This window comes from Microtus pennsylvanicus, chromosome 3, assembly GCF_037038515.1.
Source record: "Microtus pennsylvanicus isolate mMicPen1 chromosome 3, mMicPen1.hap1, whole genome shotgun sequence".
Taxonomy (NCBI): domain Eukaryota; kingdom Metazoa; phylum Chordata; class Mammalia; order Rodentia; family Cricetidae; genus Microtus; species Microtus pennsylvanicus.
Window position 1 is genome coordinate 94,923,303 of NC_134581.1, and position 15,775 is coordinate 94,939,077.

Sequence of the window (15,775 nt, forward strand, 5' to 3'; positions counted from 1 at the left end):
GACAACACAGAGGTGTGTTGGTGAGAAAAGTTGCCTTTCTGGGCTCATTGATATGGAATGTGAAAGCTTATACTTTAAGGAAAAACATTAAGGAAATTGACTGTTTCATGATGAGCACAGGCAATTTCTCAAGAATCACTATTGTTTAACTTGATTTAACTATTTGTTTATTTGTAGGGTGATAGTTCATAATTACTAGGTCCAGCCTTCCTATTTTATTGTTTTCCATTCTTCAAAGTAACCGCTTTGTACTTTTGACTTTCAATACAAGGTCACTCATCACTTCAGACATCAGGAACTAATATCTGAATGTTAATTAAGCCATCTTGTACAAAAGATCCTTTCATAAAGCATGCTTTTTAAGTATAAGTTTTACATTTGACACGTTATAACACTCAATATATATTATTTATTGAATGAAAAAGACTGAGTGTCTTTCTAAATGTTTTTCTATGTCATTTTTAAATGCCATATAAATATAGCTTTTGTTTTATTGGGAAAAAAATCTATAATCAAGTGTTCTTTGAGATGCAGAATCCCTCCTGATTATCTTAACTCTGATCTCCTTCTCTTCCACATCGTTCTGCTTCAAATCCTCTCTAGCAAACCAATAATAGATATCCAATATTCACTATTATCTGTAACTTCTCCATACTGCAGATTCTTAGACTACTTATCTCCCTTTTGCTATTTATTGTCTCACTCCTGGTTTATACCTTTGTACTTCCTCCATCCACCAAGCTTCCATAAGTCCCCTCCCTCCAAAATAAAAGAACATATCAGGCAAAATTTATGCCACTGTGCTTTTAACTGCACCCTGATGTTATCTTACTATCTTTTAAATAAAGATTTTAGTTTTAGTTTTTAGTTATATGTGCATATGTATGTCTTTGTGCATGTGAGAGCAGTGGCTTTGGAAGTTAGAAGAGGGCGTGGGATCACCTGGAGCTAGAGTTACAGATAGTTGTATTTGTACTGCCATGTTGGAAAGCAGAACTGGATCCTCTGCAAGAACCGCAGGCATGTTTCACCACTGAGCCATCTCTCCAGTCCCATTGACCCATGATTCTTATTTCAAGTCAATCTCTGCTTCAGCCAATATCTCCCACAGCTTAAAGCATCCATCTGCTGTGCTGTACACACTAAGAGACCACGGATGCAAGCCTAAACTACTATACTCAGCAAAGCTTTCAATCACCATCAATTGAGAAAACAAGATATTCCATGAAAAAGCTAGATTTAAACAATGCCTATTCCACAAATCCAGCCCTACAGAAAGTACAAGAAGGAAAACTCCAACCCAAGGAAGCTAACTGCACTCACAAAAACACAGACAACAGATAACCTCCCACCAGCAAACCCCAAAGAAGGGAAACACACAAACACAACCACTGAAAAATAACAGGAATTAACAATTACTAGTCATTAATATTTATTAATATCAATGGACCCAATTCAGTTATAAAAAGACGCAGGCTAAGAGAATGGATACAAAATCAGGATGAATACAGAAAAGAGAATGGATACAAAATCTGCTGTATACAAGAAACACACCTCAACCTCAAAGACAGACATTACCTCAGAGTAATGGGTTGGGGAAAGATTTCCAATCAAATGGACCTAAAAAACAAGTGGGTGCAGCTATTCTAATATCTAACAAAATAGGCTTCAAACTAAAATCAATCAAAAGAGACGGAGAAGGACACTTCATACTCATCACAGGAAAATCCATCAAGATGAAGTCTCAATCCCAAATATCTATGCCCCAAATACAAGAGCATCCACATATGTATTAAAAGCATTACTAAAGCTTAAATCGCGCATCAAACCCACACACTAATAGTAGGAGACTTCAACACCCCACTCTCCCCAACGGACAGACAGGGCAACCAGACAGAAACTTAACAGAGAAATAAGAGAACTAAAAGATGCCATAACCCAAATAGACTTAACAGACATCTACAGAACATTTCACCCAAACACAAAAGAATATACCTTCTTCTCAGCACCTCATGGAACCTTCTCTAAAACTGACCACATACTCAGTAACAAAGCAAACATTAACAGATACAAAAAAATTGGAATAACCTCCTATATCATCTTATCGGATTACCATGATTTAAAGTTAGACTTCAACAATAACACTAATTGCAGAAAGCCAACAAACTCATGGAAATTGAAGAGTGCTCAATTGAACCACTCCTGAGTCAAGAAAGAAATAAAGAAAAGAATTAAAGACTTTCTAGAATTCAATGAAAATAATGGCACAAAGTACCCAAACCTATGGGACCCTATGAAAGCAGCACTAAGAGGAAAGTTAATAGCACTAATTGCCTACATAAAGAAAGTGGAGAAAGCTCACATTAGTGACTTAACAGCACACCTGATAGCTCTAGAACAAAAAGAAGCAGACTCACCCAAGAGGAGTAGATGACATTAAATAATCAAATTGAGGGTTGATATCAATAAAATAGAAACAAAGAAAGCAATACAAAGAATCAGTGAAAGAGCTGGTTCTTTGAGAAAATCAAAAGACAGACAAACCCTTATCCAAACTAATCAAAAGGCAGAGAGAGAACATCCAAATTAACAAAATCAGAAATGAAAAGGGGAACATAATGACAGATACCATGGAAATCCAGAGAATCATTAGATCATACTACTAAATTGGAAAATGTCAAAGAAATGGACAATTTTCTAGATAGGTACCACATACCAAAATTAGATCAAGACCAGGTGAACAATTATAATAGGCCTATAACCTGCAAGGAAATAGAAGCAGTCATCAAAAGCCTCCCAACTAAAAAAAGCCCAGGATTGGATGGTTTCAATGCAGAATTCTACCAGAACTTCAAAGAAGAGCTAACACCTATACTCCTCACATTGTTTCACATAATAGAAACGGAAGGAACATTGCCAAACACTCCTCCATTGCTGGTGATAGTGCAAACTTGTACAACCACTCTGGAAATCAGTATGGTGGTTTCTCAGAAAATTGGAAATCAATCTACCTCAAGACCCAACAATACCACTCTTGGGCATATACCCAAAGGATGCTCACTCATACTACAAGGATGTTTGTTCAACTATGTTCATAGCAGCATTATTTGTAATAGTCAGAACCTGGAAACAATCTAGATGCCCTTCAACCAAAGAACAGATAAAGAAAATATGGTACATTTACACAATGGAGTGCTACTCAGTGGTAAGAAACAATGACACCTTGAAATTTGCATGCAAATGTATGGAACTAGAAGAAACCATCTTGAGTAAGGTAATCTAGACCCAGAAAGATGAGTATGATATGTACTCACTCATAAGTGGGTACTAGTTGTAAAGCAAAGGAGAAGGAGCTTATAGTCCATGGCCCCAAAGAAGCTAAGTAACAAGGAGAACCCTAAGAGAAACATATATAGGTCTCCCGGGGAAGGGGAAAATAGACTAGATCTCCTGAGAAAATTGGGAGCATAGGGGTGGGGGAAAAAGGAAGGGTGGAAGGGAAGGAAGATGGAAGAAGGGGAGTGGGGAGAAGAACTTGAAGAAATGGGATAGTTGAGATGGGGGAAGGTCAGAGACAGAGAGCAAGGAAAGAGATATCTTGATTGAAGGAGCCATTATGGGGCTATCAAGAAACCTGGCACTAGAGAAATTCCCAGGAAACCGCAAAGATGACCCCAGCTAAGACCCTAAAACAGCAGTGGAGAAAGTGCCCGAACTTGCCTTGCCCTGTAGTCAGATTGATGACCAGCAACTGATGGAAGCAGATGCAGAGATCCACATCAGAGCATTGGACTGAGCTCCCAAAGTCCAGTCAAAGAGTAGTCGGAATGAGAATACGAGCAAAGTGGTCAAGACTATGATGGGGACACCCGCTGAAACAGCTTACCTGAGCTAAAGCGAGCTCACCAACTCCGACCTGGCAGGGAAGGAACTAACAGAGGACTAAGCTAGACCCTCTGAATGTGGTTAAGAGTTGTATGGCTGGGGCAGTCTGCAGGGGTCACTGGCAATGAGACCAGGATTTATCCCTGCTGCTTGTTCTGTCTTTTTGGAACCCATTCTCTTTGGAGGGATACCTCCACTATACCTAGATATAGGGGGGAGAGCCTTGGTCCTTCCTCAAAGCAATGTGCTAGACTTTGTTGACTCCCCACAGGAAGCCTTACCCTCTGAGGAGTAGATGGGGGATGGAATGGGGAGAAGGTGGAGGGAACTGGAGAAGGGGAGGGAATGGGAACTGCGATTGGTATATAAAATGAGAAAAAATAAATTTTTTAAAATAAAATAAATGAAATTTTAAAAAAAGAAAAAGCATCCATCTACATTTTCTTTTCCCTCTTCCAAGCACCTGGACGTTTCTGGAACGTATAACATCATAGGTTATTTGGATGTTCTAAAATGCCTACCGCTCACTTAAGCTGGGAACTCAGCAACACCAGGCCCCCCTGTTCTGACCTCTCACTAATTTACTCTTAAAATAATAATACCTGTTATTTCAGTCCTCTGTAGTCTCGCTAAATTCCTGCACTCATTGTGTTTGCTGCCTGTTTTAGAAGATACTAGAGGTCATGTGATATGATCACTTATTTTTTTAATTGTGCCCAGATTATCACCCATCCTCTTTACCTTCTCTGTAGTTTTACCACAGACTGAAACAGAGCCACATTTTTCTAAAATTTAAAAAATGAATAAGTTTTTGTTTTAGAGACAAGTACAGAAACTCTATTATTATATACACTGCTCTTTTTCTCTCTCTTTCCCTTTCACAGACTTCTCCACATGGCCCTATCAGTTACTTGCATTCTGTGTATTTTCTGAGCCTTCCTCCCTTGACATCCTTCCTTTGACATCTGCCACCCTTTGCTCTCCTACCTGAAGGAGAAAAACTCCTGCATGATAATTGTGCTCATGGTATATTTGTCTCCTTCACCTACAGTTTTAATCCACTTTGATATCTTCTTCCACTTGATCCTCAGCATCACTAGTCTATTGAAATTCTCACAGCTAAAACCTTCTAAGCTCATCTGCTCAACTTAAAACAGTGACCACACTTTCCTTATGAAAACTCTTATCTTCCACTGGTGTCCATGTTAACATTCTTCCGGTTCTCCTGTGCTGTTGACTGCTTCCATTTAGCTTTCTTTCAAGATTCCTTTTCTGCCTACGAACCAAACCAAACAAAAAACAGACAAGAAACAACCCCTCTAAATAGCAACACCCACACTCTCTAAATGTAATATATCTGAAGATTCATTCTTCAGTCTTTTTCTTTTAACTCCCAATAGCCTCCTCATTGTCTCATCTATCTCCTTGCTGATCTGTCTGCCTGTGTTCCTGTAAGGGTGACTCCCAGCTTGGTGGCTCTCATCCGTCTCCCCCTAAGCATGCCCTTATTTCTTACTAAAAGCTGATCATCTCATGCTCATGGAGCGCAGTGTCTACCTGTGTTCCTGTAAGGGTGACTCCCAGCTTGGTGGCTCTCATCCGTCTCCCCCTAAGCATGCCCTTATTTCTTACTAAAAGCTGATCATCTCATGCTCATGGAGCGCAGTGTCTACCTGTGTTCCTGTAAGGGTGACTCCCAGCTTGGTGGCTCTCATCCGTCTCCCCCTAAGCATGCCCTTATTTCTTACTAAAAGCTGATCATCTCGTGCTCATGGAGCGCAGATGCTTTGAACTCTAATCTAAACTGAATGCGCCATCTCTTCGGTCCTGTGTTGTTTTTTTTATCTTTGTTAATGAATTCAACAATGTATCCCTTCAACATTAACACTCAAACCAATCTTCCCTGTTCTCTACCCTTCCTCAGAAGCCTCTTAACTCCTTTTTCAGCATTCTGTTTCATTTTTGGCAATTTCACGCATATATGCAATGCATATCCTTTTTAAATCCCTTTTCCACTTACGTGAACCTCTTCTTTCTTCTCCACTTGTTCCCCAAATTACTTTGACGTACTTGGGTTTGCTCAGGTAGCCACAGATACTGTGTGTTCAACTTCATCTCTCTAATCTTACTTCCCATTCCAATCTTGGTCTGTGACAAGTCTCTAAACATACCCTATACTCAATCACGTTCTCTTTAACTATTGCTTTTTATCTTGTGGCTTCCTCTCAAATTGGTTTTTGCAGAGTTCAAGGAAGATCAGATTTGGGCCCTCAAACATTCATAGGACTAGGGACTTTTGAAGCCAGTTTCAAATTATTCTCCACCAAAAAGCTTTCTCCTTATCATCAGCATCAGAAAAAGAGACGCCCCACATTATTAAATTGAGTTAATATCTAGAACACAGAAAATACTTAAATCTGTCTTTACACAAAAATGACTGTTTATCTTTTCCACTACAGCAAAGACTTGGAAACGAGGAGCAGGGTCAAATTCATTTTGGGGTATAACTTGGTGACCGTAAGGCATGTCCACAGTGGGTACTTAATTGCTTACTAAACTGTTAAAGGCCCTGTTAAGGGTGGCCTCTTTTTAACTCAAAGAACTTAGGATAAATTTTACTTTCTTCGGGTAGTAATTTTTAAAATTTGTTTTTATCAGTAATTTAATATTTATTATGCATTAATTTTTCATTCATCACAGACTTCTATAGTAAGAATTATTCAGGGATAAAAATTCATAGTACTCATCATAGCAAAACAAGTCATAAAATTATTTAACAAGTAATAAAATGTTGAAAGGAAGACAGCACAGGCAAGAGGATATGTGTAGTTATCAGGGAGAAGCTCTGACTATAATTGTAAGAGATAATGACTGCAGAGTACTTACTCATAATTTTGTGCAGAGTAAATGCATGGTGAATATTACTCAGCATTATTATGCAGAAACGCCAAAGGAACAGTAATTCTCTTTTCCCTATGTAGTCTACATAGTTTGCGTGATCGTTGATAGTAACTCTGAACTAGATCCAGTTTGGAGTCAGTCAGGTATGCCATTTTATGGTAATTTCCAGAACAAGCAGCAGAGAGTCGAGCATGCAAGCATCTTGCTTGATGGGATTAATCACGAGCTGTTGATGAGGATTTGGCAATTCTCTCTCCCACTTGATATTCAGTGAAATAAATATGACCATAATTGTCACATTCCTAACAAAGACATCTGCTAAGCTGGGCAACCCAAGCAAACTGTTTCCTAAAGACAGCTTGCCTCAGATGTGCATGCTGCCATCAAGGAAAGAGAGTTTCTGTATTTATCACATTATCTAATATGTTGTGTTGGCATGTTTCTTCTGTGGACTGAAGACTTCCCATTAATTCCATGCTGTATTCATAACTCTGAATTTGCTTAAAGGATTGCTAAAAATTTTAATATCTTGGTCTATTAATGTAAATTCATTTTGTTTATGTTGTATTAAAATCCAGGTCAGAATGGCATCAACTGATGATTAGATCTCATTTTCTATTCTTCCTATCTCCAACTGTCCTTTTAGAGATTTTCCTCTCAACTCATACACTATGTAAAATCACACAAAATATTAAAGGCAGTATTTATTTGTTTTTATTTATTTATTTATTTATTTATTTATTTATTTATTTTGTTTTTTTGAGACAGGGTTTATCTGTGTAACAGCTCTGGCTGAACTCACTTTGTAGACCAGGCTGGCTTCAAGCTCACTGAGATCTGCCTGCTCCTCCCTCTCAAGTGGAATTAAAGGTATATGCACCACACTCAGGATTTTTATTATTTTTTTAATTATATGTGTTTGTGTGCATGAATGTCGGTGTATGTAGAGGCCAGAGTCATGAATACATTGAAGCTGGAATTAATTATTAATGTCTTTGAGCTGTCTGATGTGGTTGCCAGTAATTGAACTCAAATCTAATGGAAGAGCAGTATGTGTTCTTAACTGCTAAGCTATCTCTCTACCCCTATTTTAAATATGTGTCTACATATCAAACTTTTAATGAAAATCTCTGCTCTGCTCACAGCTATAATCCCAGCATTTGGAAGGTCTCAGTAGGCAGAAGGATCAGGAGATCAAGGACAGACTCTGTTACAAATGTAGTTTGTGGTCAGCCTTGGCTTCATGAAACCCTGCTTTTGCTGTTGTTGCTTGTTTTTTAGCCATTCCACTCTAATTCTAATAGAGCAGGGTAATATTCCAAAAGTTACATTAGTGAAAACTTTACTGTCTGTTCCTATTTGTTGCTGGATTATAAAGAAATGGCTGAAGTTATGTCAACCTTAAGGCAAAGTGAGAATGGTCCCTAACCCTGAAACCTGAAATTCAGGCCTTGCTCTCTCCAGAGAGTAAAAGTCTGTGTTGTTAGTGGCTTTTGCCCACACAAAGTCATTGTTACCATATCAGGTCACATTCAGGGAAACCAGAACGGAGAATTCCCAGCTCATGTGGTGCGATGATGAGTAGGACACAGGATCCCCAGGCTAAGAGACCGAGGAGTGTGTGTATGTATATGCTCACGTATCTGTGTGTTTATGTGCAAGTGCCCATAGAGACCACAAGTGTCTAATTCCCCTGGAGGTGGAGAGTCAGACAATCCTGAATCAGTATACATGGGTTCTGGGAACCAAATACAGTCATTTGCAAGAGCAGTGCATACTCCGAAAACTGCTGATCCATTGATCCTTTGTTCCTGTCCTGTAGGTTTGTTTTCATGAGTAACTTCTGACTTGTCATTCTGCGCCTCTTCCATATCTATCACTGAAGTGTTCAATGAAGGAATACTGCCCTAAGGCACAGGACAGGTTGTCTTTCTTATCTTTTATCAAAACAACATATTATCATACTCACTCTTCATTTAAAACAATGTTTTATAGATCTGCCAAATTTTTGTATAACTCCTACCCATTCCTCTTTCCCAGAAATGGGGATGCAACCCAAGGTCTTGTGCATGGTAGGTCAGTACTCAGACTATGACCAACATCCTCGTCTATGACTGCTTTTTATTTATTTGCTTGTTTTTTTTAAAACTAAACCTTGAGGAACTTTTCTCAAGCATCTCATATAACTAGAATTATGGCGGCATGGCAATGCTTCATGTGGACTATTTTGAACAATGCAGGCAGTGAAAGATAAATTCCCAAGAGCAGCACCAGTTGCTTAAAGAGGAAATTGTTTGCAACTTACACTGTTGTCAAATTGTGTTCCATAAAGAGTGTGTTGATTTATGCCTTTGGAGAGAACCTGTTTCTCTAAAGACAGGAAAACAGCGTATTGTAAAAATCTCCAGATTTTGCTTGTTTAGTCAAGTAGTAGATATGTGGATTTCATAAAATGAATCAGGATGAATATGTTATATTTATTACTGTATATTATGAGTAGTTTCTTTATATTTTAAACAATTTTGTGTATGTGAAGATTCTTGATTTGCATGTATTAATTTGTCAGCATTTCCGCCCAGTCTTAGAGATATTTGCCATAAGCTTCCATGTTAAGGCTTACAATCATACTGAATCCTATTTTCAAATGCAATATGTGTTACTGTAGTGGGGTAATCTTTTTATATACTGAGAAGATGTGTCTCTGCCAAAGCACCTTCTGATTGGTTTAATAAAGAGTTGAATGACCAATAGCTCGGCAGTAGAGGATAGGCAAGACTTGTGGATAGAGAGAAAGAAACTCAGAGGAAAAATCTCAGAAACAGGGGATTTGCCAGGCAGACCTGTAGGAAGTGGAGTATACTGTACTGTGAGGAGGTACCAAACCATGCGACAGAATGTAGAGTCATATAAATGGGTTCATTTCAGTTTTAATTTAGTTGGGAAGAAGTCTAAGCTAAGGACAAGCTTTCATAATTAGTACGAAGTCTCCATGTCATTATTTGGGAGCTGGCTGTTCTAAGAAAGTCCAACTGCGACACATTACCAGGTTGATTTTCATCTAGTGTCGTGGCATTTCAATTGTATTGTAATAAATAAAGCTTTCCTGAAGATCTGAGATCAGCCTTACAGGCCAGGTAATGCTAACACACACTTTTAATCCCAGTAGCCACACTAGTTGCCTTAGAAACCAGGTAGTGCTTGCCTTTAATCACAGTGGTGCATGCCTTTAAACCCAGCCCTAAAGAGGACTATAAAACAGGAGGAAACAGCTCTCAAAGACAGTCTCATTCTGAGATTCCTGGAGGCTGTTTTGCTTTTCAGATCTTCAGGTTGAAACCCATTTTCTGACTCTAAACTTTTATTAATCGTGCTTCAATCTCCCAAAAGTTATTGCCCAAGCAGGGTTACATTTTCTGCTTTCATAGGAATTATGTGCTGTGGTTTGCATCCTCTGCCACTCACTGGCAGTCAGAAGCGGCACCACTGTATCAGCCTTTCAGTGGAGAGCAGAGGTCAGCACCCAGGAAAAGAAAAATAACCTGAACAGTGAGTCGCAAACACGCTGCAGCCATATCTGCAGTGGAGTCACCACGGAAGTGTTATCACGTCGTCCACCGAAGGGAGAACAATCCATTATAACTTCCCAAAGAAGGAAATGAATTTGAAAAATGAATCTGAAATACTTAGAAGGGTCACTGTCTAGTTCTTTCATCACCATTGAGCAAACTCATTTGTCTTTAGGAAGACCTGATCAATTATTTCAAAAATAAACTTTTAAATGTAGTCAATAGCCAAGTCATGGCTTCAAGGATGGAAGAAAAAGAAAAATCCTTCTTTTTCCAATTTCCTTAATTTAATAGCTTAGTAATTTACTTTGAACTTCCCATTATATAACACAATAGTATGCACTTCGAGGGCATAAAAACACTAAAATACACTGCTGGTTTTCCAGATGTAGTTATACTCAAGTGAAGGAAACTCACAAACTTTTTTTGGGGGGGGCGGATGTTGAGAAAGGGTTTCTCTGTGTAGCTTTGACTGCCCTGGAACTCACTCTGCTGACCAGGCGGACCTCGAACTCTTGCCTCTGCCTCCTGAGTGCTGGCATTGAAGTTGTACGCTACCACTGCCCAGAACAAATTTATGTTTAAGTGATATTAAAAATATATGTATTAAAAATATACATACCAAGGAAAGTCCTGGAGCGAACAGATGATTTCACAGGGGTAAGGAGGAACACAGAAGTAAGTGGGGAGGGAGGAAGGGATATTAGAATATAAGAAATTATAGGTAAGATGATGTTTAAGGAAAAGTGAAGAATATTGTGGAAGTCTAGTGTCTGTCCAATGTTACACAATCCTGACTCATTTGATCTCTTTAGATTAGGCCATCTTTTCCAAGGAGTGTGACCTTCCCTTACTTATCAACTTTCCATCTGTGACAAAATACCTGAGGAAAGTCAGCTTGTCTGGGAAGTTTCAGCCCATAATAGGTAAATGCTTTGCTCCTGGGCCTGTGGCAAAAGAGTGCAGGTGTTGGGAGCACAGACAGAGCTCGCTGCTTACCTTTTGATTGCCGGGAAGTAAAAGTGGGAACAAGAAAGGGCTAGGATCCCAATATCCCCACCCAAGGCATGCCTCCAATAACATAGCTTCCTTTCCTAGGTGTGTCTGCTATTTACCTGTTGCTGTGATAAAGCGTCCTGGCCAAGGCAAGGCAGATTGTAGAATGAAGAGTTGATTTGGGTTGACATTTCCAGAGGGGTAGAGTCTATCAGGACAGGGAAAGCTGGTATCAGGCACGCAGGACAGACAGAGCAGGAAACTGAGATCTCAAATCGTCCACCACAAGTACAAAGCAGAGAGAGGAAACTGGAAGAAGGCCGGGGCTTTAAGCCTCAAAGTTCCTCCCCACTGACTTATCCTTTCAGCAAGGTTACCCCTCAGCCTCCCCAAGCAGTGCTGTGTAGACCACCAAACTAGACATAAAGATTTCGCCACTCCCAATAGTGTCACAAGCTGGAGCTTAGTCCTTCTCACGTGGTCCTTTGAGGGGATGCTAATCCAAACCATGCTACCAAGGGACGCTAGCTCTCATTTGATTGGTCTATGCCTTCCCCTCCAGGTTCCTTTCTTCCTCTCTCTCAGTCACCGTGTTCCAACTGTGCTAGCTTTTCTTCAGCCTTGGGATCTGTGCATTCGTGCCTGCTTCTTAAGAGTCCTACAAGGGAGAGAAAAAAAGAGAGGGAGATGGGGAGGGAGGGGGAATCATTTGGTTTCCTTTAGGTATTCAGGTCTCATCTCATACAAAGCTTTCCTTGAGCATCCTTTTAAACAGCCTACCTCTCTGTCCTCCTCAACACCTCACCCTTGAAGAATTGAAGAGCTCTTTTTCTTTACTTGCTTCTTGACTGTCAGCTCCTGCTCGAATGCCGTCACCCCGTTTACCTTTCCTGTTGCTTGATCTCTGGCAAGTACAAGAGAACCTTATGTACAAGAAACAATATTTGTTGAATGAGTAAACTCATTCTTATTCTGAATAACCAGAGAAATAGCCTAGACTTCTGTTTGTAAAGTAAAAGAAGCTAAAATCAAAATTACTTTTGTGTTGCTTTCCCCCCCATATGTCTCAGACTTTTCTTATTATAAACTGTATCACAGGTTAAGGAATCCCATTTGAATTTGATGATAGGCTTTGCATATTGGCTTTTTCTTTCCACGACAAGGTTTCTCTGTAGCTTTGGTGCCTGTCCTGGAACTAGCTCTTGTAGATCAAGCTGACCTCAAACTCAGAGATCCTCCTGCCTCTGCCTCCCGAGTGCTGGGATTAAAAGCGTGCACCACCACCACCCGGCAAATATTGGCTTCTTTTCATTATCTTTGATAGAGACTTGGAAACAAAACAATTTGATTAGTCTGTCTATACACTGATGTACTATTGGGTGTCCACTGCTGAACCAAGTTGTTCTATTTTCTACTTTCTCTAAAACACTCATTTGGAAGTTTAGAAACCATCAGCTTCTTCCTAAAACATCAGAGTAACTTAAAATGCATTCTGTCAGATTTTTACTTGCCCTACGTTGAACTACGAATAGTTATTGATATCGTAAAATGTTCTTGAAACACAAAATCCTTAGAGAGCTCAGTTCTGACTTTCTATAGACAATGAAAATGTTCGTTGTTGTTGTTAGTAGGCATGCCTTCCTGATTAGCAGTGTTTTCTCTAGGACCGACCCTGCCTTGCTGAGGCTGCCCCGAGATGACATAGGTTTGCAATGCCTAGCTAACTTAATGAATTTTCCTCTGGAAATGACTTCGAGTATTTAATTTTTTTCCAAATAAAAATATCTTTTAAGAATTGAGCCTGTGCCATATTCTTGATGTCATAGCTTTATTCAAAAGTAATTTAAAACTCTTCCAATATTTATCAGTTTGATCTTTAGGTTAAGATGAATCAATATGCTGCTCTTCCTCTGACTAGGCCTGGCTTGCCAGCTAAGCGGCAAGCATATGTCTTGCATTAGAGACTCTTATCAGGCTAGAAGATGCACTCCCACTTCCTGCGTGGACCATGCTTATGTGCTGGGGAGCTAAATTATAATCCTAGCTGCTTGTCTATTTTTAACGTGCAGTTGCAATTTGAGTTCCTCGCTGTCTTTTGAAACTGTGACCGTACTGCCGCTTTCTCCCAAAGATGCTATTTGACAGTATTTCTCTGGCAAAATATGACACATCTTTATTTCAATTATCTTTCTGGAAGTAAATAAACCTTGTTATTTTGCTGAGAAGATTATTTGGTAAATGAGGTATACAAGAAATTTCTCTGGAAGTTGAATAGAGTTGAGTAAACCGATAGTCAATGTGGCACTCATTTTAAACAGACATAAAAGGACAGAGTTGGTCAGGCAATCTAATAAAATAGTAATCACCTGGTTTTACAATGAAAGATATGTTATTTTTAAATCAAAGAAGATTTGACATGTATCCATTACCTATAGCATTTACTCAGGAAAAACAAACTTGCAAGGTGGACTTTGCTTATAAGTTGCCGGTGGGAGTTGGTATTAGTTGGGCTTTGGTTGCATTCTCTCAGTGTCTAGCTTGGTTGCTTATGGACATTCAATTAGCTAGGTAATTCTGGCACGTGTAGCCATAATCTGTGAAGCATTTCTATATATAAAATTCTGGAAATTAATAATCCTCAGAGGGGTCTTGCTGTTGACCTCTCAATGCAGTCAAGAGGAAGGGCAAACAAGAAGAGAGAAGACTGAAGTCAAACCCAGAAGAAAGATTTGGATTTGAGTTATTAATATTCCCATTTGTCAGGAACTTTTATCACTTGGAATATAGATGAGCACTGCTGAGTGGACGGGCCAGCAGGTCACAGGATTAGAGGCAGGCTGGCTGGCCAGGGAGTGAAGTCTCTGGCCAGATTGCTGAAGAAGAGTGCCTGAATTCACTCTTCCTATGTTATAGCTCCAACATTCCTCTTCAGAGGCTTGGTTTGGGCTTCCAGAAGTTGAAGCATTTGGGTTCAAGCTTCTGTTGTTTCTGGATGGCTTTAAAATTCCACTGCAAGCTCAAAAATGCTCAAATTGCAAAGCATGTCCTTCTGCAAAGTTTCTCCTTGGTGTCAGCCCTTCTCGCTCACGAATTTTCCAAGAACACTTCATTTGAGCCTTTGACTTCTGTTTTGTTTCTCTCCATACAAGCAGAAACAGAATGTATTTCTTCCACACAAATCCCAGTTTCAAAGATGAAATCTGGGGCATGGAATGCCTTTCTCGGCTGAGTTTATTCTTTATGTTCTTGGAATGCTCTGGAATGTATGTAAATACTTTTCAAAGTCAAGATTCTTTCCTTTTTTTTAAAAAAAAACTCTTCTTGGACTTGCCAATGCTTGGCTCTTCCATACTAATTTCTGTTAGGACACTGCAAGTTCCCACAAGACTTTTTGGGAAAAGATAGTTGAAATCTGATAACCATTAAAGGGGACATGTGACACAAACGAGCTGCTTTTTCTGAGATCTCTTGGCATTTCGCTTTTACCATTCCATGGGACTTCAAGCAGCTCATGGTAGAATGCATTCCTTATTTTGGGAGAGCCACCGATGACAAAGTGCTGGCGGCTGGAGGGTCTTGTCTATCTTCCACTGACCCACTGAACTCCATAGCTGTACCCTCCAAGATTTTTAAATCCACTTAACGGTAAAGATGCACAGATATTTATGAAAAGTGGTTTTGGAGGGGAAGGCCAGTCTATCACCAGAGTAGTTGGACTGTGAGGTCCTTTATTGTCTTTTATTTTATTTTATTTTGGTTTTTCGAGACAGGGTTTCTCTGTGGTTTTGGAGCCTGTCCTGGAACTAGCTCTTGTAGACCAGGCTGGTCTCAAACTCACAGAGATCCGCCTGCCTCTGCCTCCCGAGTGCTGGGATTAAAGGCGCACGCCACCACCGCCCGGCCTGTGAGGTCCTTTAGAAACTGATGGAGTTGTGCAATTGATACAGTGATCCCACTTTTCAGAAAAATGACTCTTGGCATTAATGTCTCTCACAAAGTCACAAATACAGAGAAAAAACTTGCAAGATTTTTTTTTCTCTCAACCCCATAATGGTCATAAGTTAATACAACATATGCTGTCCTGAAAACTATGGTTTATGAAGTAAATTATTTATTGCAAAATAAATAAACCCTCCAAAAGGTCTTGGCCTTCGGGGGCCTTACCATGCTAGTAGTTAATTCTTGAATCTTTACTGTCTGTGCTACCCCGATAGCAGCAGCCTCCCATCTTCTAGTGCTGTGGGTCATTAGCACTAATCTTCCCTTGGCCCTTCTGACCCCTTTATCTCCAGAGGCACGTACATGTTTTAAATCTATCCCAGTCACTGACTTTCTGGACACCCCACCCCAACTTCTGGCTCTGCTATTCCACTGAAGAAAGTCTAATGTTGGAAGGCTGCCCATCTCAGAGCATGCTCTCTGCTTTC

General features: G+C 39.7%; 1 protein-coding gene across 1 annotated transcript in view; it reads right to left on the reverse strand.

The window, feature by feature from the left end:
* Positions 1–15,775, reverse strand: part of Septin7 (septin 7) — a 325,981-nt gene that overhangs the window by 74,484 nt on the left and 235,722 nt on the right. The gene's annotated exons all lie outside the window — the stretch shown is intronic.